Below are 27,594 nucleotides of genomic sequence, written 5' to 3' on the forward strand. Positions count from 1 at the left end.
ATACCGGAAAATACCGATGTTGAACAATATTTTGTTTGTGCCACCACTACAACAGCCGTTTTCTATATGCAAGGTTGGCGCAATTTTTGATGTCTTTTGAATATTAAATCTATTTTGTATAAAAATGACTGAAACCTAGAGCGCACGCTGCAAATTCTGCTCGCAGTACCACAATGCATTACTGTAGGATCTCTGGCAGGAAATAAGTCCGGTATAGGCCCCTAGCCAATGACCGTCGTAGGGTTAACTCCTCCCGTCCTCAACCTTCCCCAGTATCTCAGCCATCTGTTTGCTCTAGTGTTTCTTATCATTTCGGCATCAAAGACAGTGGCCCCACAGCATAAGACGGAGCTTTAAGTGATTTGGCTCACAAGATCGTACTTAATGCTACTCAGGCTGTAGAGAGATAAAGAACAAGTTGATGGTGCTCAGTCACGTTGATATATCGGGTTTTGTTATGTCCTTGCAGAGGGTGTTATAATTTCAGTCAGAAGTTTGCAACGCAGTGAAAGAGACGTTTTCGACCCTATAAAGTATGTATACTCTTGATTACCATTACAAGAAAAGTCGATCTAGCCATGTGCGTACGTCCGTCCGTCTTTCCGTCCGTTTCTAGGCAAACTAGTCTCTGTTTTAAAGCTGTACGGCAGCATTAAGCAATCAGACGCAGCTGTAACTTTCTAAATGTCAAGAAAAATAACCAAAGAACATAGTAAAAAAAAATCAAAAATCAATCAAAGTTCAAAGGTAGTGAAAAAATGGGCAGTTGACAATTACCAACTTATCTGGAAAAGCACATTCCGTTAATGCATGACACATTAATGATACCCAGTCACAAAAAAAAATGTCCGTTGAATAGTTTTCAATATATTATATTTTTTCTAAACGCAAACCAAATTACCTACAATTTTCGAGTATCTTATAAAATAAATTGTGTTATTTCTTTTCTATTTGTAATTTTGGAAAAATTTTCTGTTAAATGAAGTCAATCACAATTTTTTTGGTCACTGTGCGACATAACAAATAAATTAGCGTATTGAAAGTTTCTACCTCACTGTGCGACAAAACAAGCAAATTGGTGTATTGAACGTTTTTTTTTTGAACTGTTGCTTATAATCGTTTTGTCCCGAACTGCTGGCAAACTTATAATTTCCAATAATGTAAGATCATGTTCTGTTCCAATAACAGAATCAATCTGTAGCTTTAGAATCTGTGTAGCTGTATGAAGGTTGAAGGTTGATTTGAAGGTTGACTTTGGCAATAGATTCTTTAATTGTAATGTTACAAATGTTATCTGAAAGAGCACAACATTATTCCGGCGCATCAATTTGGCTTTCGAGAAAGCCATGGAACAATAGAGCAAGTTAACAGATTAACAACAGAAATACGAACTGCATTCGAGTCTCGGGAATACTGCAGTGCGGTATTCCTTGACGTTGCGCAGGCTTTCGACCGAGTCTGGCTCGATGGCCTTATGCATAAAATCAGAGCCTTACTACCGGAAAACACTCACAGGATACTTGAATCGTACCTTTACAACAGAGCCTTCGCCGTGAGATGCAACACTACAATATCCGACGATTACACGATAGAGGCTGGAGTTCCTCAAGGTAGTGCCCTTGGTCCAACTCTATTTCTCCTTTACACCGCAGATATTCCCACGAACGAGCGGCTAACTACTTCTAAATTCGCAGACGATACCGCGATCCTAAGTCGGTCCAAATGCCCAATTCAGGCAACAGCACAACTAGCTGATCATCTCGTGGTAGTGGAGAGGTGGTTATCAGACTGGCCTATAAAAATAAATGCGCAAAAGTGTAAACACATAACGTTTACTCTTAACAGACAAACGTGTCCCCCGCTAACTCTGAATAACACGCCACTTCCGCAAGCTGACGATGTAACGTACCTTGGCGTCCACCTTGACAGAAGACTTACATGGCGAAACATATCGAAGCTAAGAAAATTCATCTAAAACTAAAATCCAATAACCTCCATTGGCTCATAAACGCTCGCTCCCCCCTCTGCCTGGACTTCAAGGTTCTGCTCTACAATTCAAAGCTTAAGCCAGTCTGGACTTACGGCTCCCAGTTGTGGGGAAACGCGAGCAGCAGTAACATCGACATTATCCAGCGAGCACAATCAAAAATCCTGAGAACTATCACTGGGGCACCTTGGTATGTTCGGAACGACAACATCCACAGAGATCTTGGCATTCTACCCGTAAAAGATAAAATATCAAAACAAAAGGCGTCCTACCACACCAAGCTAACTTCTCATCCAAACCAGCTCGCCTGGGGCCTAGCCAGGGTTTCCAACCGGACCCGATTGCAACGAAATGACCTTCCAGCTCAGCAATAGTTATTAGAGCCCTTACATCCCGCGTCAGTCAACTTGACTGTCAGATATAGCTTTTTAATTTAAGATTTTATATACTTATTGTTAGTCTCAATTCATAGAAGATTCAATAAATAAAATGCATATGTAGAAAAAAAAAAAAAAAATGTTACAAGGGTAACTTTTTTCGCCTTAAAGAAAAAATTTCAGTTAAAATTTTTGAGTCGGAATTAAAGATATTTCATGTCAGATTAAATTTCCCGTTTTTTGGGAGAAAATTTGCAAAACTTGGGGCTTGTTTAAAAAAATCGTCGACATAAAAAAAAAAAGTTTGGTCCGCTTTTAAGACGGATAGTTGGTAATTATGTCCATCTACTTTTAGTGTATTTAAAGCGTTAATTAATTCTCAATAAATTTATTATTTTATGTAACGTACACACCTAGAAGGCTTACGTTACAATTATTAGTATTATGTAAGGTTGTAGTTGTAAACGACATATTCTGAATAATAAATATTAAGTTGAGACAGAACATTAAGTCATGGCTAAGTTCCAAACCCGAGTGGCCACGCTAGCCGATATTTAGCATGGTCATAGAAAATACTAGAAAGTAAGGAATATAACGGGGGAGTTTCCAGTCTCTTGTGTCGTAATGGTAAACGGGACAGACGCGTCTCCCGCGGTAATTTTTCGTGTAATTCGAGGTACCACGCAGCGATCGCGCGGCGGCACGCGTCTAAAATAAACAATTGGATTGATCATTGCTCCAAGGTTAGTGTATATAATATTCCCCTCCGTGAAGGGAAGACGGTGTAGCGGACTAGTAGGAGGATATTAAATGCATAAAACCCATAAAAATAAAGAAATTTGCAGAAGTGGAATCTCTCGTTTTAGATTTTATTCGTAGTTGATCGGTAGATTCCCTCCTCGTAGTATTTGCGACCCGCACGTGGACACCCATCCCGTCTGGGCTAATACCCTAGCTTTCCTCCTCATAGTGCATGCGACCCGTACGTGGACACCCATCCCGTCTGGTCTAATACCTATGGTAGGCGTTTATCAACTCTGTATTCTCACACGTCTTAATGCTACCACTTGCTCACACTCCAAGTTTTAGAATGACCTCTCGGAGAGATCCTCTTACAGTTCATGTTACTTAACATAGGTTTAACATAACTTTTAATATAAGAATCGTATATTGGTGTTGTATAATTATTTGTATTGTGTAAGTATCGGTATAATAATATATGTGTGTTAGTGTGTGTATGAGCCTACAACAATTCGGGCATCCTGTAATACGGATCCCCTGATCCTGCTTTCTTTTGGAAACAATTTTGACAAATTACTCTTAATCTATCTTATACTAAGACAGTGTTTAGTTACATGTATTTTCTTCATTTATTTATCCAGGGTCTTATGTTTTGAGCACTCCATACACCCTTGTATGGATTTAAAGACACTTGAAAACCTTCAACATCCTTTAGTAGGAACCTGTCACTGCGAAGCACTTTTGCAGTTGTATATGGGCCTTTGTTTTTTGGGATCAATTTCCTAGCAGCTCCCGCAGTGTTGTCAAAATTTTTTACCATTACGTAATCTCCTTTCGTGTAATCCTTTGGCGTTTTCTTTGTCTTATCATAATATGTTTCATTGTATTTCTGCGCTTGTTTTTGTTTCTCCATTGCCAGTTTTCGAATCTCGTCCGAATTCTCTACTTGATCTGTATTGTTAATTTCTTCTAACTTATTTATAAGTTTATCAATAATCTGACCTCTCTGCTCTACCCCAAACAGCATTTTGCTAGGAATTTGTCTTATACTTCTGTGTACAGTGTTATTAAGTGCATGTTCAACTTGCTCGATTACATTATCCCAATGTACATTATTTTCAGGCTCCGTTAATTTGGCTATCATGGGCCCTATGCTCCTGTTTATGCGTTCCACTTGTCCATTTGCTTGTGGAGAACCTGTCGCTATTTTCAAATGTTTGATGTTTGTTTCTGTTAAAAATTCACTAAATTCATTAAATGTAAAACAGCCTCTATCTGAAACTATACAGTTTGGTTTGCTATACGCCCTAAAATAATCGGATAAAGCTTTTATTACTTCTTTTGTGCTTGTTGTCTTTGTTGTATAAAGCCTAACGAATTTCGTAAAACCATATATGATTAGGAAAATGTGTTTGCTTGCTCTTCCTGCTGCCAGTGGTCCGTAATGATCGATGTGTAACAAATCAAACGGCCTGTCTCTTTTGGGGATACTGTGTAAAAGCCTTCTGATTTTTCAGTATTTGGAGTGAATGCTACGCATTTTAAACAATTCTCAATGTGATTCTTGCATTTGTCCTTAATATTTTTAAACCAATAACTCTTTGAAATTGCATCTATCATCTCGCGTCTACCAACGTGACCAAGTTCATTATGATACTTATGCAAGACGTGACGTTCCATGTCCTCAGGGACAAAAAATAGTAAACGATCGTCATTCGTTTTTCTGTCAACAACGCCGTTTATCATTTCGAAATGTTTGAGTTGATTTCTTTCTAATTCTTCCTTAATTTTCTGTATATTGATAATTATTGATTGACAGATTAAAAGATTGTCCTCAAAACTAGTGGTTTTTACTATTGAAATATAACATCTGCTCAGAGCATTTACGTGTTGCATTTTTGTTCCGGATCTATGAATCAGTTCATAATCATAATTCTGCACTTCAAGTGCCCATCGGTCGATTCTAGGATTTAGTTCTACTCTGTTTAATGTCAGAGTTAAGGAATTGCTGTCGGTTATTATCTTAAAATGTTTACCATGAAGATGGATTCGAAATCTACGCAGGGCATGATTCTAGCTAGGGTTTCCAGCTCGAAGCTGTGGTATTTTGCCTCAGTCTCTGTACTTCGTTTTGAAAAGTAGAATACGGGATGGAGTTTTCCATTTCCCTTCCTTTGCATTAAAACCGCACCGAAACCCATAGCGCTTGCATCGCAATGTAATTCAACCTCATCTTTATGATTATATATGGCTAAAACAGGTGATTCTATTAGTTTTTTTTTTAGGTTCAAGAAACAGTCTAGTTCTCTTTCTTGGAAAGAAAATTTCTTGTCTTTCCTTAAAGTGTCATAAAGTGGCTTAGCTAAAGTGGAGAAATCTTTTATAAACCTTCAAAAATAGGAACATAGTCCTAAAAAGCTTTGTACGTTATGTACTTTTTCGAGAATTGGGAAGTTTTTAATTGCATCAATCCCTCTGTCATCTGCTCTGATTCCTTCTTTGGTAAATCCTAGGTACTTTATGTTGGATTGCATAAACTCGCATTTGTGCATACGAAGCTCTAACTTATTGTTAACTATTCTTACTAAAACTTCTTTTAAAGTCCTTAAATGTTCTATCACATCTTTGCTGGCTATCATAATATCATCCATGTATATGATTACTTTATTTTCCCGTATCAAATCCGGAAAAATTTTATTTACAAAGCGTTGGAACACTGCTGATGCATTTTTTATGCCCATAGGCATCCTTAAAAATTTAAATTGTCTCCTGTCTTTTTTTTTTACCAGAACAATGGGAGAAGCATATTCTGAATCACTGTTTCTTATTATCCCTTTGTCTAAATAATCGTCTAGCTGAAGCTGATCCTTTTCAGTAAAAGAAAGTCGCCTTGGTGAACAATTGAAAGGTTTGGATTTGTCTAAACTAATTTTCATTTAGCATCTTGTCAAAGGAGTATCTGGTCTTTTAGCGTTGACATAATATTCTTCAAACTTACATCGCACCCACAGTTGTAGTCTACAAACTGATCATCAGCCAAGTTGATATCTAACATATCTCTTTCAAAACTGTCTTCAAAATTTTCTGTTTTCTCACCTCGAGGCATCTCTCTGTAAAATTGACTGTCTTTTAAATGCGATTCGCATGTTTTCATTTGCCTGTATGTTGACTCATTTCTAATAGTTTGCTTATCTCTTTGTTGCTCATTAATGGTCTCATTTTCCAGTTAAACACCGTTAACAGTCTCTCTTAAACTTTTTCCGGTACTACTTGTCTTCTCTAGCAAACTTCTCCCAATAGTTGCCTCTTCTAATAGTTTTTCCGTAAAAGTTGAATTTTTCAATGATCGTTCATTAAAATATACATTTCCTGTCAATTTTTCATTAATCGATTCATTTCCTAAATATTTTTCATTAATATTTGCATTTCTAAACCATTTTTCATTCAATAAATTCATTTTCTAAAAACTTTGCATTAACAGCTGTATTTCCTAACAATTTTTCATTAACAGTTTCGTTTTCTAAAAATTTCTCATTATCAGTTGTATTTCCTAACAATTTTTCATTCTCCCACAAAATGACCCATTTCTCCGCATGCGAAACAAGATCCAGGTGCCCTTGCTGGCTTGCGACATTCCTTGGCGAAATGGCCCTTCGAGTTGCAGTTCCTGCAGCGCAAGTTGTTGAACTGCGTCGCTTCCAACGTCGACTTCTTCGGTGCGTATGTTCCGGGTTGTTGTGGAAGACGTATGTTGGAAAATGCTAGCAGCATCTGCTCCGGATTTGCGAACCTTTGGATACGGGCTTGATCACGCAAACTTGCAGATGAGAATTTGCGGCGACGCTCTGATTTGGACGCCGCGTTTCCAAATGCTATGATTAGTTGTTCGCACAGTCGTTCGAAAGAATCTAGTATTTGGGATGGATTGGCGTGCAGCCAACGCTGAGAATTACCTTTTAATTTGGTAACGAGTAGCATTCTTAGGCAGTCACTATCTAAGTTATAGATTTGGCCTATGTTCTTAAGGTGATCTACCCAGTTGCGTGCACAAATGTTTCCGTCAAAGTCGATGGCAGCTTCTTTGGCTAACGAGAGTGAAGCTTGTAAGGACTTTTTTATAGGCTGGGGTAGGCTTCAGTCCGGCCAGAGTCCTCTTCAGTTAAATTTGTAGAAACACAGGAGACGAAAACGGGACTGGGAGTTGCCGCCGGTATTTTGTTATCGGGATCACGTGGCCGGCCTCGTCGTCCGTGTTGCGTAGAGAAAGTAGACCTTGGAAACGCCACACGAAAACGGAACCGGCGTAGATTTGACTTGCGGGGATTTCGACTGGGCCCTGCGCGGAGCGAAGGGGAGGGCGCGGGGAAATCGGCGGAGATTTGCCCGTCCGGCAAGCGATCGGATTGCGCAGAGTAAACCTCGGAAAAACGAAAATACGGGGCTTGTCCGACGTGGATGGGCACGCGGGCAGCTTTGTCTTCCGCGTTGCGTAGAGAAAACAGACCTCGGAGACGCAACTCAGAAGCCTCACTGGCCCGAAAAGCCCCTCTGTGGAATTTACTAAATGTTACTAGCCTATCCCTAACCTGGACGTGAGTAGGAAACGTCCGGCGGTAGTTTTCCCTCGCTTTTCTCCGGCCTGGTAAGCGTTCGTATTGCGTAGAAAAAACAGACCTCGGAGACGCAACACGAGAACTTGCCCGACCTGGAGTAGCACGTGGGTTGCTTTGGTGTCCGCGTTGCGTAGAGAAAACAGACCTCGGAAACGCAATGCGGCAACCTGGCCAACCCGAAAAAGCACTCCCAGAAGTTCACTAAATTTTATTAGCCTGTCCCTAGCCTGGACGTGAGTAGAAGAGGCCGGTGGTAGTTTCCCGCGCTTTTCTCCGGTATTGTAAGCGTTCGTATTGGGTAGAGAAAATATACCTCGGAGACGCAACACGAGAACTTGCCCGACCTGGAGTAGCACGTGGGTAGCTTTGGTGTCCGCGTTGCGTAGAGAAAACAGACATCGGAAACGCAATACGGCAACCTGGCCAACCCGAAAGAACACTCCGCGAAGTTCACTAAATTTTATTACCGGCACTTAGGGTTTTTAGTTTCACAAGTTTATCTTCCTTTTATTTATTCTTGTATTCTCCCTAACCTTCGCCTTCAGTACTGCCTGCCTCTGATCTCTGTTGCTTATCTACTTCTGAGCTTGATCTGATGTCCCCATCCGCTGGTTCCTTCCGCTGAGTTTTCCTGATGGTCCGTCCTGTTCGGCTGCCGCAAAAGAAAGGGAGCGATCTCAGCGGATCGCTGTGCCACGTCGACACGATTGTTTTTGCGCTTTACAGCACGCTCGCGTTATCAGCAATAAGCTTGCCTTTAACAGCACGCTTTGCTTAACAGCACGCTCGCATGTTCACGAGTGATTGCGATAATTTTAACAGCACGCTTAACAGCACGCTTGGCGCTTAACAGCACGCTCGCATGTTCACGGGTGATTGCGATAATTTTAACAGCACGTTTGGCGCTTAACAGCATGTTCACGGGTGATTGCGATAACTTATCGATACTATCGACTTTCGCCCCGACTGGCCAGCTGACCGATCTTGCTGATCAAAACTGGCAACCCGCGCGCTTATGTTTGAAACTAGGATAACTTAGGTTTTAAGCTTAAATCTATATTTGGAAACTTAACATGTAATGAGAACTTAACATAATACTGCCTTCAATGGCTGAGATACTGGGTTTTCAAGTGGGGAAAATGTGAGGCGCCTTGAGCTTCCTCCCACCCCCCTTTACTTCGGGGTGTTTAAAGAAGTGGGCGGAGGGCCACGATGACTTCTCCCCGAACGGTCACGTTGACGCGAAATTTCGCGCCGTCGATTTGGCGAAGATATCGCACGCGCCGGCGATCCTGAGCCTGGGTGGATGCGACGAGAGGGGGGGGCAGACGGCGGTCCGGGGTGTCCACCCTCCAGTCTGCTGGGGCTTCGTTCCAGTCTGATTTATCCCGAGCTGAGTCCTCCGCTCGGTCCTGCTGGAGAGCCTGGAGTACTTCGAGTTGCTCCCCGCCGGTTATGCATAGCTAGAGGTCTAGAGGTCTTTCATCCCTGCTTTGGGATGCTGCCGGCACTGGGGTTCCCAGGAATCGGTCCGAAACCGCGGAGGGGATGGATCGGCCGGGTGAGCGTGGGACTCCCCGGTGAGAAGGTCCGAGGCCGGGTGACAATGCGAGTGGCGACAGTTCCAGGGGCGGGCGCCCAGTATGGATGGGTGTCCGTGTGGACTCAGCTTGGCGTGGACTGTGGGGTGGTGCTTGCTGGCATCCCGGGTGGGGTTGGGCCTTGCGGATCCTCAGCAACCGCGGGTTCGTGCTCCTCTGGGACTTCTAAGTCAGGGGCGACTGGGCCCTCCTCTGCGTGGATGTCCAGCACGTCGTCTTGCTCGTCATCACTGTCCTCGTACTGAGAGCTGAGGCCACTCTCGGGTCCGGAGTCCTCCGAAGCTGGGGCGGTGTCGCCGGCGTAATCATCCCAGGCCTGGTTCGCCTCCGCTATGGCGTGTTCGAGCGGGGCTCGCGAGCAGTCTCTCCAAAACCGATCGTCGGCTCCGACGTCCGAGTCGTCAGTGGATGTTGGGCTTGCGGGGGGGTTTTGCTGGGCCTCCCAGAGGCATTGCTGTAGGTGTCCAGGGGCGAAAGAGTGGTCGATGTCCCGGGCTCGTCTCCGTCGTCCACCTGCAGTCGAGCCAGGCGTGCAACCGTGGGGGTGGTTGGCTCTTCTTCCTCGTCGTCTTCGGCTAGCGGCTCGAACGCTTCCGGAACGTCGCCGCTGACCACAATGCTAGCGTCCGGAGACCTAGCCAGGGTCGACATGGAGTCGGTCTTGCCCGGAGGAGTGCGACCAGCGTGTCCTTCGGGAGTTCCCATGCCCCGCCATGGGCTGAACGGGAGGAGTCGGGCTGTGGGTGGACAAGACCGAGTCGTGGCCTTGGGACTCTCCACTACTGTCAGCGGGTCGGTACCCTCCCTCCACTTGATAGGGATCCTCGGGTTCCATGTCCGTTTGTTGATTGTGGTTATCTCTGAAAGGTGTCCAAATAGTTAGCCTAGTACTACGTTACCTAACTTGCCTAGCCTGAGTGCGAAGATCAAACTATCTTTAACTAGCCTATTCTATACAATTTTCCCGTGGGTTGAGAATCGCTCCTCCTGAGGTCTTCTGTAGAGTCGTTGTGTTGTTCTTTGCGCGGATGATATTCCTTCAGATCGCCTATGCCAGCTGTACGCCTCTTCCGGCCGTCTACCTGCTGTAGCCGCACGACATTTGATGATAGAAATTTCACCACCTTAAATGGATCCCCGTACTTCGGTGCAAGTTTTACGTTAAATCCCTCGCTGGCCTTGGACAGATGGTGAAGACAGACTAGCACCTGTGAACCTATTTGGGGTCACCACTCACGTCGCCTCAGATTGAAGTGTCGACTTTGTTCCTGAGAAGCTATCTGATTGGTTTCCAGGGCGGTGCGGAACACTTCCTGAACCCTTTTGTCTCGTTCCGTTGGGTCCAATGGCGAGGCATGTAAGTCGGGTGCGACCGCATCGAAGAGGGCACCTGGCAGCCTAGGCTTCCTACCTTTTACTAGATAAGCCGGACTAAACCCCGTGCTATCTGAAATGCTGGTGTCTATGGCGAGGGAGATCGCGGGCAGTAGTTGGTCCCATGTCCGATGATCCTGATTCATATATTATGCTATCATTGTCTTAATAGTACGGTTGGCCCTTCGGATTTTGCTGGGGGGAGTACGGACAAAACGTCTGTACCAAGATACGATTCCGAGATGGCGGCGAAGTTCCTTGACGTTAGTCGGGGGACGTAGTCCCTGAATTGCCGCTATTTTGTCGGGGTCTGTCCTGATGCCTTCCTCGCTGATCAGGTGACCCAAATACACTAATCTGCTTTGGAAGAACTTGCACTTACCCTGATTTAAGCGCAGATTTGATTCTCGAAGGCGTCGGAAGACTTCAGACCTCAGATTGCGCGCATGGTCCTCCCACGTTGCCCCGATGACGATGATGTCGTCTAAATAAGCGAAGGCGTGGGACTCCATATCGGGGCCGATGACGCTGTGCAGGGCTCGTTGAAAAGTCGCTGGGGCGGAGTGAAGTCCAAACGGCATGACTTTCCAGTGGAAGAGTCCACGTCCGGGGACAGTGAATGCGGTGCGTTCTCGACTGGCTTCTGCCATGGGAATCTGCCAGTACCCGTTTTTGATGTACCGGGCGTTGGTTGATGCGTGGAAGCGGGTACGCGTCGGGTATGGAGTGTGCGTTGAGTTGACGATAGTCAACGCACATTTGCATGTCCCCTGTCTTCTTTCGGACCAGCACCGGCGGTGCGCTGTGCGGGCTTCGAGAGGGTTCGATTCGTCCGTCCTGCAGCAGTTCGTCCACCTGCTCGTTGATGATACACTGCATGGCCGGGTTCTTGGAATAATACCGCTGTTTCAGCGGTTTATCTTCTCGAAGAGTGATGGTGTGCTCGGCTATATCCGTTGTTCCTTGTAGATGGTCGAAGTGCCTAAACTCCTCTTGAAAGAACCGGAGGGTTTCCGCGTCAAGAGGTTCTTCAGACACTAGCGATTCCGGCGGGGATTCCGCAACTGTAGCCAGGTGTCCGTGAGGGCAATGCTTCCGGAACGGATTGCGCCTCTGAGCGTTTTTTGTGTCCGGTTGGGCGGGTGGTTGATACTACCCGATTCCCTGCGGGCTTCCCGGAGAAGATTGTGGCGTATCCGGGTCGTCGGGGGATGTTCCTGTCGTTGTGCTGGCTAAGCGTTCCTGACTCGCGAGATACTGCCGAAAAGGGTTCCTTTTCTTGGCCACGGCGGCATCCGGTAACGGGTGGAGGTTTTAATGGTTTTCCTTGATGGTGACATCGGCCGTTGTTATTTCCGTGGTGGTGCCGGGGAGGATCCGTGGTGGCGAGTGCTCCGATGGAACTGGGGTTGGGTTCTGGCCCGTGGTTGACGTGATGTGATGCCTTCGGGCGGGTATGGGACCCGTTGTGACCCCCTCGTTGGTCCTTGTTGTCCGCTGGGTAGGAGCCGGTGGGCCCGAGAGGTGGGCGATCGCCGCTGTGGGCGCCGCTCGGATGTCAGGGCCTGGGTCCACTCTTCGTGTGGCAGGCGAAGGCTAGCTGGAGGCACACTTGACCGTAGATTAGCTTCTGGAGGCTCCCGTGTCGATTGTTGCCGAGAAGAGTTGTCCCTCGATGGAAACCGCGGCGACGATCCGGCCTCCCGTGAAACGGAGAGGTGGATCTAATGGTGGGGGAGCGCTGGGTGGGTCGCCGCCTGCTCCCTGTGTGTGCGAGGACCCCGGCTGTTTCCCAACTGGCGGCAGCAGTCAATGGTGCGGATACCAAGTTTCCCGCAGTCCCAGCAGTATAGGACTGGTGGGTTCTGGCATTCCCGGACGAAGTGTCCCAAATCCGCGCAGCGATTGCATGCTCGGGCACGTCGACGGGTGTTTCCGCCTCCGGTTTGATATCGCTGGACTCGGTGTGCCAAAAGGCGTCGTCACTGGTCGTATGGGCTCTCGTCGGCGAGGGCCGGGCGGAGGGCTGCTCCTTGTAGTGTAGCTACCACTGGCGGATGGGACTAGTGCTGCTTGTCTTACTGGGTCTCAATCCCGAGCTATTTCGAACGCGGTGGCTAGTTGCGTCAACCCTTCCAGTGAGGAGAATTCATGGGGCCTTATAAAGAGTTGATACTCCGGCAGCAGGTTCTCGTAGATCCTTTCGAGCTCCTGGTCGAACGAGTAGTTCGCCCGTTGCATCATCAGGCGTAGTTCTACCACATAGAATTTGAAAGGCTCGCCGCCTTGCTGGTGGCGGGCCCTGATTGCATCCTCCAGGCGCTGATAATACCATGGAGGGAGGAAAACTCCAAGAACTCCCGCTTGAAAGTTTCCCAGGGCACGGCGTGCATCTAATAGGCTCGATACCAGCCTTCGGCGCGGCCTGATAGCAAGCCAGCGACGGCCCGTGGGATGTCGCTGTTCCGGAAGCGCCTTCCTCGACTCGTTTTATGAAGTGCAGGGGGTCGGTTTGGACTCTGCTTCCTGGGCTCGTGTGACGATGTTCTGGGGACGGCACGAAGAGAAGGGTGCCCCCTGCGCCGGGCATCGGTGAGATGGACCGGTTGGTCACTACCTTTGGTGTAGAAGCCTCAGGGTAGATGGCCTTCAATGCGGCGAAGCGTTCTCGGAGCCCCGGGCTGTGGTTTGACCCTCCGATGAACGATGCGAGCCGTGGTCGCAATTTGTCCACCTGGCCGTGGGTGTTCAGGCCGAACTCCTTGAGTAGAGCTTGGAGTTCGTCCTTCCGCCGGTAGGAAATCCACCTGACCCCCATGGCTTAGTTCGCGAATGCGTCGTCGTACGCGGAGAAGCTACCCACCTAGATCTGAGCGGCGGTCGACGAAGCTGGTTTTTCTTCTGCGTCCTCCGACGCTTTTCCTTCTAGGTCCGTTTTCATCGGTCGACCCGGTGTACGGTGCGGCTGGGTGTCCGCTGCTGTAGGGCCTCTGAGGGGGCGTCGCGCGGATGGCTGCTGGATGATGAGGTGGGAGTGGCTGGGTCTCCCGACTGGCGGCCGGGGATCCGGTTTCCACGGTGAGCGTGGTGATTGTGTCCTCGTCACGGTGAATGCTGTAGGTGGCGCGACAGGGGCGCAAGTGGGCGGCGGAGCTTGCCTCCGGGGTGCTCCTGGCGGCGCAGTTGCGGAGTAGATTGGCGTTGTCGTAAGTGGAACTCCTACAGGATACCTAGGTCGTCCCTGAGTCGTCCCTGTTCGGGCGCCAAATTGTAAGGACTTTTTCATAGGCTGGAATAGGCTTCAGTCCGGCCAGAGTCCTCTACAGTTAAATTTGTAGAAACACAGGTGACGAAAACGGGACTGGGAGTTGCCGCCGGGATTTTGTTGTCGGGATCACGGGGCCGGCCTCGTCGTCCGTGTTACGTAGAGAAAAACAGACCTCGAAAACGCCACACGAAAACGGGACCGGCGTAGATTTAACTTGCGGGGATTTCGACTGGGCCCTGCGCGGAACGAAGGGGAGGGCGCGGGGAAATCGGCGGAGACTTGCCCGTCCGGCAAGCGTTCGGATTGCGCAGAGTAAACCTCGGAAAAACGAAAAGCCTCACTGGCCCGAAAAGCCCCTCTGTGGAATTTACTAAATGTTACTAGCCTGTCCCTAACCTGGACGTGAGTGGGAACCGTCCGGCGGTAGTTTTCCCTCGCTTTTCTCCGGCCTGGTAAGCGTTCGTATTGCGTAGAGAAAACAGACCTCGGAGACGCAACACGAGAACTTGCCCGACCTGGAGTAGCACGTGGGTCGCTTTGGTGTCCGCGTTGCGTAGAGAAAACATACCTCGGAAACGCAGTGCGGTAACCTGGCCAACCCGAAAAAGCACTCCCCGAAGCTCACTAAATTTTATTAGCTTGTCCCTAGCCTGGACGTGAGTAGAAGAGGCCGGCGGTAGTTTCCCGCGCTTTTCTCCGGTATGGTAAGCGTTCGTATTGGGTAGAGAAAACATACCTCGGAGACGCAACACGAGAACTTGCCCGACCTGGAGTAGCACGTGGGTAGCTTTGGTGTCCGCGTTGCGTAGAGAACCTTCGCCTTCAGTACTGCCTGCCTCTGATCTCTGTTGCTTATCTTACTTCTGAGCTTGATCTGATGTCCCCATCCGCTGGTTCCTTCCGCTGAGTTTTCCTGATGGTCCGTCCTGTTCGGCTGCCGCAAAAGAAAGGGAGCGATCTCAGCGGATCGCTGTGCCACGTCGACACGCTTGTTTTTGCGCTTTACAGCACGCTCGCGTTATCAGCACTAAGCTTGCCTTTAACAGCACGCTTTGCTTAACAGCAGGCTCGCATGTTCACGAGTGATTGCGATTATTTTAACAGCACGCTTGGCGCTTAACAGCACGCTCGCATGTTCACGGGTGATTGCGATAACTTATCGATACTATCGACTTTCGCCCCGACTGGCCAGCTGACCGATCTTGCTGATCAACACTGGCAACCTCACGCGCTTATGTTTGAAACTAGGATAACTAAGGTTTTAAACTTAAATCTATATTTGGAAACTTAACATGTAATGAGAACTTAACATAATACTGCCTTCAATGGCTGAGATACTGGGTTTTCAAGTTAACCTCTCCAGAGGCGCCAGCTTGATCTTCTCCAGCATTCTGGTCAACTTCTGCCTCTGGTACTTGGCCTCGTTGTTCAGGCGGTATCTGCCCTAGACGAGCCATCAACTCGGTTTTAGTCTTTGGGTTGATAAGCCCAATGCTTAAAGCCATCTTTTCAGCTGGACAACCGTAAATTGGTTAAAATTTTCCTCGTTAATGGCGTAGATTTGACCACATCTGAATTTGTGGTAGGCGTTTTTCAACTCTTTATTCTCACACGTCTTAATGCTACCACTCGCTCACACTCCAAGTTTTAGAATGACCTCTCGGAGAGATCCTCTTACAGTTCATGTTTAACATAACTTTCAACTCGGTTTTAGTCTTTGGGTTGATAAGCCCAATGCTTAAAGCCATCTTTTCAGCTGGACAACCGTAAATTGGTTAAAATTTTCCTCGTTAATGGCGTAGATTTGACCACATCTGAATTTGTGGTAGGCGTTTTTCAACTCTTTATTCTCACACGTCTTAATGCTACCACTGGCTCACACTCCAAGTTTTAGAATGACCTCTCGGAGAGATCCTCTTACAGTTCATGTTTAACATAACTTTTAATATAAGTATATTGTGTGTGGTATAATTATTTGTATTTAAGACCCGCAAGTCGACACCCATCCCGTCTATTCTACTACCCTAGCTTTCCTCCTCGTAGTGCATGCGACATGCGCGTGGACATCATTCCCGACCGGTCGATCGTGTCACCATTTTTTTCACTTCGATCCGCCTCCGCCCGACGAATTCTACCCGGCTTGGCCTCGCCCGAAGGTCTAGCCCAGTGGATTTTTGACCCCCGATTGACCTCCGATACGCGGAAAACGGCTTGTGCGCCCCAATCACAGAAGTGATCAGTGGGAACAAACAAAAGGCGCCAACGCAAATGTTGGGTCAATCCCTATCTCGAAAAAATAAACTTTCCCAAAAGACTTCGTCGATTTGGTGACGTAAATGGTTTTCTCAGCATTACAGTTTGGAATTGATATTCTCGGTGACAGACTTGAACATCAAAAAAACAAAACAATCCCATTTCTATTATATAGCGGGAGAAATCTAGGAAGGTCGGAACGCTTCTTCAACTATCGGTTAATCGCGCTCTTAGATGTATAGAAAATACTTTTGGAACACTCAGCTAGAGGTGGCTCTGCAAAGAACTCTAAACTGTCAACCAAAGACGGCGCCAAAAATTACAACCGCATGCTCGTTGCTTCAGAAATTTCCTAGTCACAACCATTTGTGATTCCAACCATTTTCGATTAAATTAGAGGATTTGAAGAATGCAAACTAAAACTTCTATGACATCGCCGGCAGACCAAATGATTATGCAAAGATGATCAGACACCATTTATGTGCCCATATGAATTTAAACGCAGGAGCTGTGCTCTGGCAGAACCGACTGTTAGTCCAAGAAACTAATTCTATTTAAATTTTTTTGAGCTTCCGGCATTGTTTTTGAATAAATGCTATGATATTCTTATAAACTCACATACATATTTCATTCAAGCGAAATGGAATGGTAATAACAGAAAAAAATTGTACTTCTGTCGAACTTATGTACAATTTTACATTGGCTTTCACGTAATATTTCCCCGATCTATGCTAAACATAGGAAGCTTTTCTTCAATTTCACACAAATTTCATAATAAATGTAAGCTAAAAATGTTAAATTAAATGGAATAAAATCTAATCCATCTCAGTTTCATTAGATTTGTGTGAAAATTTCGATTCCATGTCATATTCCTACTGAGGTGCAAAGAGCATTTAAGATAATATCACAGCAAGGGAAAAAGTTGGCATCTGTACTTAAGGTAACAACATCTCGGCATTAGACTGAACTTTTACATTATTAAATTCAAATCTGTTATAAGAGCTATGATGGCAGATCCATTGCTCGCAAACTATTTGAACCCTGTTGATTGATTACTTCACAGAAATAATAAACGAATGAGACCGTTTCTTTAGAACTGCTATTTGAAATCTATATCTTAACTTTAAACATTCTTCATAACGTTACTAGTGAGGTTCTCGATTTCCATATTTTGATAAAAGCTTTAAATAATTTTTGATTTGTTTGTGTCAGTGCCTTGTTCGTACAAACAAGAATGACCTATAAAGAAATGTAATAGCCTGATTCCATTGGCAAATTTATTACACAGGGCATCCCATAAGGCTAAATGACGCATTTAAAATAAATGCGATTTTTAAATGCGATTAAAAACCATTCGCCCCGAACATTTTTAGACAAAATACCGGAAAATACCGATGTTGAACAATATTTTGTTCGTGCCACCACTACAACAGCCGTTTTCTATATGCAAGGTTGGCGCAATTTTTGATGTCTTATTAAATCTATTTTGTATAAAAATGACTGAAACCTAGAGCGCACGCTGCAAATTCTGCTCGCAGTACCACAATGCATTACTGCTGGATCTCTGGCAGGAAATAAGTCCCACATATACGAGGATCCTTGCCCTTTATAGAAACTGTGGTGGTCTCCATTGCAAACCCGTCATAACAACGTAATCAGCTTCTCTTCCTTGTCGTCCAAGTTGGCAAATGCCTCGGTCGCATTATGGATGTCCTGCTGAGCATTTCAGAGTTGAGTAAACTCACTCATGTTCATTAATTTTGATTAATTTCTTTTGGATTTGCCAAAATGCTCGTGCCACTCACATGTCGGAGTAGTATTAACTAAATGCTAATGCGCCAATGGAATCAGGCACATTTAAAAAGTCCACTAATGCGGCAATGGAATCAGGCTATAATTTAACTAATGATTAGCAAAACAAAAATCCACAACATATACATAGGAACACGAAAACACTATATCCCCACTTGTTGTTGTAAAATAGAGGGATTCGGGAGGAACACTTTACAATTTGGGAAAATACACTGCAAAAACACACTTTTAAAAACTACATTACTGAATTAATATTGGATAAAAATCGTCCAGCGCGGTACCTTTAGTTCACGGTGTCTCCGCTTTGCCCGGGTCCAAGGTCCGTTGTTCACAGTTTGAACTTGTTGCCCTTGACTCCTCCGGCATTCTCGGGTTCTTCGCTGTTGCAAAGCAGCCCTCCTGCATCGGGATTTTTGGGGAGTTTTAAGACTCCTCACATTTACCCCTTTCTTCGGAAACGTGATGAATGTGGGGATTTCTCCGCACCTGATTCTCGTTCATTCAAATTCCCCGCCAAACTCGTACTCCTCGTGATCCCCAGACGGTTGTTGCTGTAGCCGTTGTCGTCATGGTTTTCGTTGTCTTAAGTTGCCAGGGCTGCATCGGTGTGACCGTTCATTGAGGAATCCAATATTTTCTTGTACCCATTGATCGCAACTATCGACCGACAGCCTATCGTCCAGGCGCCCCCGTCCTTATACGGGTATAACATTACATTTTTCGCCTCATTCATTGAAGCTCAGAGGCAGAGACAACTTGAGATTTGCTTGAGTTTTGGTTATAAAATCACGGTCACACTGCCTTTTTAACGTTAAATTCAAAGTTTATGATTTTGTTTATTATATTGTGTTTATACCGCTAATTTTAAAGGTTTTCAGTTGTTACCTTTTAATGGTAAAAAATATTTCGTATACATTAACGCCTCGCTTTTTCATTTCGTTTTGTCGTCAACTCCAATAAATGAGCAAAATTGTACTTTTTAAATACAATTTTGCTCATTGATGATCGGCCCCGGTGGTATTTGATCGAATCGTATTTTTATACCGAAAGCAGGTGCATATTTTGTACTATCGTGTATTGGTTCTGACAATTTTCCTTATTCATTGCTCATTGGAATCGTAACGTAAAATCGTATAGGCCAACAATGTAATGTCATAAGCCCATTAATAAGATTTTCTGAATGCTCTGTAAATGTATAGCCTGATTCCATTCGGAAATCAAAACGAAATAAATTAAAAATCATAAATATGAGTGAGTTTACGGATATCTTTAGTGATCAGCAGGTCATCCATAATGGTATCGAGGCATTTGCCAGCTTGGGCGACAAGAAAAGGAAGCTGATGGTGTTGTTTGACGGGTTTGCAAGTAAGAGCATCTCAGTTTCTAAAAAACAGCCAGAGATGACGAGGTAATGCATTGTCAACCTGCGAGCAGAATTTGCCGCGCTTGCTATTGTTTTCAGTAACTTTCATGCAAAAAAATTAAATATCCAAAAGAAATCAAATATTGCGCTATCCTTTCATAAAACATGCTGCTATAGAGGTGGCACTAACGAAATATCATTAAAAATCAGTATTTTCCGGTATTTTTCTAAAAATTTTCGGGGCGAATGATTTTTAATCGCATTTACTTAACGCATTTATAATAAATGAGGCATTTAGCCTTATGGGATTTCCTATCTAATTTAATGCGTATTAGGCTAAATGCGTTTTAATGCGCCACTGGAATCAGTGGATATTATAGCCTGATTCCATTGCCGCATTAGTGGACTTTTTAAATGTGCCTGATTCCATTGTCGCATTAGCATTTAGCTAAAGCTACTCCGACATATGAGTGGCACGAACAGCTGATCTGGCTTTGTTTACTTTTGAATTTTCGCAAATCAAAACGAAATGAATTAAAAATCATAAATATGAGTGAGTTTACGGATATCTTCAGTGATCAGCAGGTCATCCATAATGGTATCGAGGCATTTGCTAACTTGGGCGACAAGAAAAGGAAGCTGATGGTGTTGTTTGACGGGTTTGCAAGAAATAGCACCACAGTTTCTAAAAAAGAGCAAGGATATATGCCAGAGATGCAGAGGTAATGCATTGTCAACCTGCGAGCAGGATTAGCTGCGCTTGCTATTATTTTCAGTTATTTTTATGCAAAAAAGATTTAATATAACATATGAGTGGCACGAACAGCTGATCTGGGTTTGTTTACTTTTGAATTTTCACAAATTAAAACGAAATAAATTAAAAATCATGAATATGAGTGAGTTTACTCTCTCTTTAATGCTCAGCGGGACACCCATAATGCGACCGAGGCATTTGCCCACTTGGACGACAAGGCAGAGAAGCTGATGGTGTTGTTTGATGGGTTTGCAATGGAGACCACCACAGTTTATAAAAAGGGCAAGGATCCCCGTATATGTGGGAGTTATTTCCTGCCAGAGATCCAGCAGTGATGCATTGCGGTACTGCGATCAGAATTTGCAGGGAGCGCTCTTGTTTTCAGTAACTTTTATACAAAATAGATTTTATATTCGAAATAAACCAATAATTGCGACAACCTTGCATATAGAAAACAGCTGTTGTAGTGGTGGCACGACTAAAATATCATTAAACATCGGTATTTTCCGGTATTTTTTCTAAAAACGTTTGAGGCAAATGATTTTTTATCGCATTTATTTATCGCATTTTTTTTAAATGCGGCATTTAGCCTTATGGCATTCCCTGTGTAAATAAATGCGCATTAGGCTAAAGGCGTTATAATGCGCCAATGGAATCCGGCTATTAATTGTAACAAACATTTTAACTCACCTGTCCTTGCCTCCTCTTACTTGTCGTGAGTCGGGTACTATGTTTATGTTAGCTGATATTTGCTAACTTTAATGTAATAAATAAATAAATAAATAAAAAAAAAGTAGTTTACAGAAAGATAAACATTTTACTTAAACTTCGCGTTTTTCGTGTTAAAACTAGGGGACCGACTTCTGTGCATCGATGAAACAATTATTAGTATATCGTTTTGATCAATTACAAATGATCCGATACTTTTTTATCAAAAAAATAAATTTGACATATGAAGTAAGGCATTATATATTATTAATAAATTTGTTACACAATTATAACAAATGCATAAATCAGGGAGCATACTTTTGTATTTCTTTTAAACATTTATAATGAATAACATTAATAAATCGGTTTGACAATAATTTTCAGTTCCAATAATTATTAAGGTGTAACACTAAAAATTTACATTTATAAAAGTATAGTTTTCTAATGGCGAACTGTGCGCAATATGTTACTTCGTTTCAGCTTTTTGAGCGTTTCCGTTCTAATGTAAATGTAGGTTTTAAGTCGGGAAACTGCATGTTTTAAGGCTAAAAAATACTTTCATTTTTGTTAAAACATTGTAACACACTGTGCAAGAAGCATTGTATTAACGCCTATGATAAAAAGAATTACAGATCTTATCAATTACAAAAGAACGGCAAAGATACACCAATGAATATTTATTATCATAACGGTTGGAATCAAAAGTATAAAGTAAAACATTTGCATTACGCATTGACAAAAAATAAGTGTATTTATAAAAAAGATTGTACTATTTATAGCAATTAAACAAATTACCTATTAAATACTCAAAAAGGAAATACAGGACAATAAAAAACCATTTATACACATTTATTACACAAAATGCAGAAGATTTAATTGTAACCATGTATTTATGCTACCAAATAAAAAATCTAAACGAGCGTAAAAAGCTTTATTTTAGTACTTGGGCAATGGGGATAAGTTACTGCTGGCATCGACAAGTGAGTATACAAACCATACCGTATTTGTATGGAATTTGAAAAGATTTGTTTATTCTGTTTTATATTTTAATAACAAAAATTTATTGGAGTATGTTTGGGCAAGCTGTTGAAATTTAATAATCAATATTTATGGAACCTTGCTTGGGCTACTTGAGCTCTGTTTAGAACCTGACTACTAGATAACAATTCAATTAAAAGAAAGACCGCACTCGCATTCGGTATAGGCCCCTAGCCAATGACCGTCGTAGGGTTAACTCCTCCCGTCCTCAACCTTCCCCAGTATCTCAGCCATCTGTTTGCTCTAGTGTTTCTTATCATTTCGGCATCGAAGACAGTGGCCCCACAGCATAAGACGAAGCTTTAAGTGATTTGGCTCACAAGATCGTACTTAATGCTACTCAGGCTGTAGAGAGATAAAGAACAAGTTGATGGTGCTCAGTCACGTTGATATATCGGGTTTTGTTATGTCCTTGCAGAGGGTGTTATAATTTCAGTCAGAAGTTTGCAACGCAGTGAAAGAGACGTTTTCGACCCTATAAAGTATGTATACTCTTGATTACCATTACAAGAAAAGTCGATCTAGTAACTTTCATGCAAAAAAATTAAATATCCAAAAGAAATCAAATATTGCGCTATCCTTGCATAAAACATGCTGCTATAGAGGTGGCACTAACGAAATATCATTAAAAATCAGTATTTTCCGGTATTTTTCTAAAAATTTTCGGGGCGAATGATTTTTAATCGCATTTACTTAACGCATTTATAATAAATGAGGCATTTAGCCTTATGGGATTTCCTATCTAATTTAATGCGTATTAGGCTAAATGCGTTTTAATGCGCCACTGGAATCAGTGGATATTATAGCCTGATTCCATTGCCGCATTAGTGGACTTTTTAAATGTGCCTGATTCCATTGTCGCATTAGCATTTAGCTAAAGCTACTCCGACATATGAGTGGCACGAACAGCTGATCTGGCTTTGTTTACTTTTGAATTTTCGCAAATCAAAACGAAATGAATTAAAAATCATAAATATGAGTGAGTTTACGGATATCTTCAGTGATCAGCAGGTCATCCATAATGGTATCGAGGCATTTGCTAACTTGGGCGACAAGAAAAGGAAGCTGATGGTGTTGTTTGACGGGTTTGCAAGAAATAGCACCACAGTTTCTAAAAAAGAGCAAGGATATATGCCAGAGATGCAGAGGTAATGCATTGTCAACCTGCGAGCAGGATTAGCTGCGCTTGCTATTATTTTCAGTTATTTTTATGCAAAAAAGATTTAATATAACATATGAGTGGCACGAACAGCTGATCTGGGTTTGTTTACTTTTGAATTTTCACAAATTAAAACGAAATAAATTAAAAATCATGAATATGAGTGAGTTTACTCTCTCTTTAATGCTCAGCGGGACACCCATAATGCGACCGAGGCATTTGCCCACTTGGACGACAAGGCAGAGAAGCTGATGGTGTTGTTTGATGGGTTTGCAATGGAGACCACCACAGTTTATAAAAAGGGCAAGGATCCCCGTATATGTGGGAGTTATTTCCTGCCAGAGATCCAGCAGTGATGCATTGCGGTACTGCGATCAGAATTTGCAGGGAGCGCTCTTGTTTTCAGTAACTTTTATACAAAATAGATTTTATATTCGAAAAAAACCAATAATTGCGACAACCTTGCATATAGAAAACAGCTGTTGTAGTGGTGGCACGACTAAAATATCATTAAACATCGGTATTTTCCGGTATTTTTTCTAAAAACGTTTGAGGCAAATGATTTTTTATCGCATTTATTTATCGCATTTTTTTTAAATGCGGCATTTAGCCTTATGGCATTCCCTGTGTAAATAAATGCGCATTAGGCTAAAGGCGTTATAATGCGCCAATGGAATCCGGCTATTAATTGTAACAAACATTTTAACTCACCTGTCCTTGCCTCCTCTTACTTGTCGTGAGTCGGGTACTATGTTTATGTTAGCTGATATTTGCTAACTTTAATGTAATAAATAAATAAATAAATAAAAAAAAAGTAGTTTACAGAAAGATAAACATTTTACTTAAACTTCGCGTTTTTCGTGTTAAAACTAGGGGACCGACTTCTGTGCATCGATGAAACAATTATTAGTATATCGTTTTGATCAATTACAAATGATCCGATACTTTTTTATCAAAAAAATAAATTTGACATATGAAGTAAGGCATTATATATTATTAATAAATTTGTTACACAATTATAACAAATGCATAAATCAGGGAGCATACTTTTGTATTTCTTTTAAACATTTATAATGAATAACATTAATAAATCGGTTTGACAATAATTTTCAGTTCCAATAATTATTAAGGTGTAACACTAAAAATTTACATTTATAAAAGTATAGTTTTCTAATGGCGAACTGTGCGCAATATGTTACTTCGTTTCAGCTTTTTGAGCGTTTCCGTTCTAATGTAAATGTAGGTTTTAAGTCGGGAAACTGCATGTTTTAAGGCTAAAAAATACTTTCATTTTTGTTAAAACATTGTAACACACTGTGCAAGAAGCATTGTATTAACGCCTATGATAAAAAGAATTACAGATCTTATCAATTACAAAAGAACGGCAAAGATACACCAATGAATATTTATTATCATAACGGTTGGAATCAAAAGTATAAAGTAAAACATTTGCATTACGCATTGACAAAAAATAAGTGTATTTATAAAAAAGATTGTACTATTTATAGCAATTAAACAAATTACCTATTAAATACTCAAAAAGGAAATACAGGACAATAAAAAACCATTTATACACATTTATTACACAAAATGCAGAAGATTTAGTTGTAACCATGTATTTATGCTACCAAATAAAAAATCTAAACGAGCGTAAAAAGCTTTATTTTAGTACTTGGGCAATGGGGATAAGTTACTGCTGGCATCGACAAGTGAGTATACAAACCATACCGTATTTGTATGGAATTTGAAAAGATTTGTTTATTCTGTTTTATATTTTAATAACAAAAATTTATTGGAGTATGTTTGGGCAAGCTGTTGAAATTTAATAATCAATATTTATGGAACCTTGCTTGGGCTACTTGAGCTCTGTTTAGAACCTGACTACTAGATAACAATTCAATTAAAAGAAAGACCGCACTCGCATTCGGTATAGGCCCCTAGCCAATGACCGTCGTAGGGTTAACTCCTCCCGTCCTCAACCTTCCCCAGTATCTCAGCCATCTGTTTGCTCTAGTGTTTCTTATCATTTCGGCATCGAAGACAGTGGCCCCACAGCATAAGACGGAGCTTTAAGTGATTTGGCTCACAAGATCGTACTTAATGCTACTCAGGCTGTAGAGAGATAAAGAACAAGTTGATGGTGCTCAGTCACGTTGATATATCGGGTTTTGTTATGTCCTTGCAGAGGGTGTTATAATTTCAGTCAGAAGTTTGCAACGCAGTGAAAGAGACGTTTTCGACCCTATAAAGTATGTATACTCTTGATTACCATTACAAGAAAAGTCGATCTAGCCATGTGCGTACGTCCGTCCGTCTTTCCGTCCGTTTCTAGGCAAACTAGTCTCTGTTTTAAAGCTATCAGCATGAAACTTTTCCAAAATTGGTCTTTCTATTGCATGCATTACGAATGCTGAACAAGCCGGATCGGGCGACTATAGCTTATAGGTCCCATAGGATCAATCGGGAATATAAAAATAATAAATTATAGCTTTGCTGTTTTAAAATTTTTTTCTTCGACATATAGTAATGGTTCAATATTCGCAAGTAAATCATAATTTTAATGTTTTCAAGAATATTTTGACTTTGACTTTTATACCTATTGGATTACTGTTCAGAAAAACACAAATTAACAAAAAGTATACGATTTTATGATTTCTTTAAGTGCAGTCCACTTGAGCCATCAAATGTTATCGCTTAAGATGTGTTTCACACACTGCAACAAGGGCCCCTGTGCGGGGAACAAAAGATAATTCTCCCGCTCAGGTAAACAGATGCGTTCTCTGCGTAGGGCTACAACAGAATAAGAATATAAATAAAACAGTTTTAATTCAGAACTCTGTGTCGAAAGTTTCATTTCATTTAGTTGGCATTCCTAAAAATTACTTTAAGCTGGTTTTAAGTGTGTTTGTCTAAACTTGATTTGTTCCCAGTATTCAAAAAACTGAGTTCCTGCTATTATTTTCAATGCGGTTTTCATATTAATACTACGAACCTGTCTATAGTGTATTTAAAGGCTGTCTATTAACTTAAGAATTTATTTTTGTCATTAGTAATAAATCATTACTAATAATCTGACAAGGGTGGTCATTGAGTCATAACGTCGCGTTTTAAAATCTCCTTTAAATTGACTCCACACTCATACAAAAAAATTCCCAAAAATTAAAAATCTCGCCTTTAATTGTAATTAAAAATGGATTCTAAGCTTTAAGAAAAAATCTTTCTTTTAAATAGGAAAAATACTATTTTTTGTTTTAATTCGGACGACAACAGCAATAACGTTTTTTTTAAGTTTTTAAAGGTGAGTGTTCCTTTGAGTTCCATTACTAACCATACAACATATAGACTGGTCATTTCATACAACGAAAATGGACACAAAAATTTGTAAGCAGCAGGCCCCACGGGTTCTCATTTTTATGCTCGCGGACTCATTGCACGAGTTCGATCGTTCAGTCGCAAAGAGACGCATTTTAACCTAAGAAGGTTGCCCAACGCTTGAATTGGTGTTTGTATGCATTCTTATGTGCGTTTATTTCATTTTGACGCATCAAGAATATTTGGCTTTTGCTACTTTTCAAACTTGGTACCCTAAGAACATAGGCGTATTTAATATTGGGTTACGATAAGAATATAAATATTATATGTTATAATATATATTTATTAATATTTCAGCATACATTTTATTTTTGTTAACAAATTCCTATCAGAGGAAGCAGTAAAATGTTTTGCATATATGTATGCATTCGAATTAATAGAAATCCGTCCACTGAGATGGGCACAGGGCATATCGCAGTCGTGTCACTTAAATTACCGACTGCTCTTCAGTGGTTGACACAACAATTTTTAAACAATTTGTTATATGTAGTTTAAGATATTGGTATCCGCATTTTTGGTTTTAATAATGATAATAATTTTATAATTTGAGTACAATTCAAATATCTTGGATTACGAATTTTTTGAAGACAATTAAAATTACACTGCGAGTCATAAAAAAAGAAATCAAAGAAATCATTAAACATAACATTCAAAACAAGTGTTTTTGTTTCTGCCCGCTCCCCTAAAAATCGTCGGTAGGGTATGCAGGCACCATCCGCTCGCAAAACAATAACAAAAGCTGAATTAGTTTGAAGTTTTCTCAACCACTGAAGAGCAGTCTGTGTTTTAAGTGACACGACTGCGATATGCCCTGTTCCCATTCCAGTCGACTGATTTCTATTCATTCTAATGCTTACATATATGTAAAACATTTTACTGCTACCACTGATTTGAATTTGTAAACAAAAATAAAATGTATGCTGAAATATAAAGAAAAAAATATATTATAACATACAATATTCATATTTGTATCATAACCCAATAGTAAATACGCCCATATTCTTAGGGTACAAATTTTGGTGACCATTTTCGTGGTATGAAATGACCAGTCTGTATGTTGTATGGTTAGTGGTTCCATAGAGCAATATCCTTCAAAAATAGAAAACCAGCCTTTGACTTACAAAAGCTACTCGAAAGGAAAAGAACGGTAAAGTACGAAGTCAACGATGTCAGT

The 27,594-nt window shown here is 42.2% G+C and overlaps 1 protein-coding gene across 13 annotated transcripts in view; it reads left to right on the plus strand.

Moving 5' to 3' along the window:
• The window catches only part of LOC128253226 (protein amalgam), a 508,116-nt gene that overhangs the window by 417,116 nt on the left and 63,406 nt on the right, over positions 1-27,594 (plus strand). The gene's annotated exons all lie outside the window — the stretch shown is intronic.

This window comes from Drosophila gunungcola (genome assembly GCF_025200985.1).
Source record: "Drosophila gunungcola strain Sukarami chromosome 2L unlocalized genomic scaffold, Dgunungcola_SK_2 000007F, whole genome shotgun sequence".
Lineage (NCBI taxonomy): Eukaryota > Metazoa > Arthropoda > Insecta > Diptera > Drosophilidae > Drosophila > Drosophila gunungcola.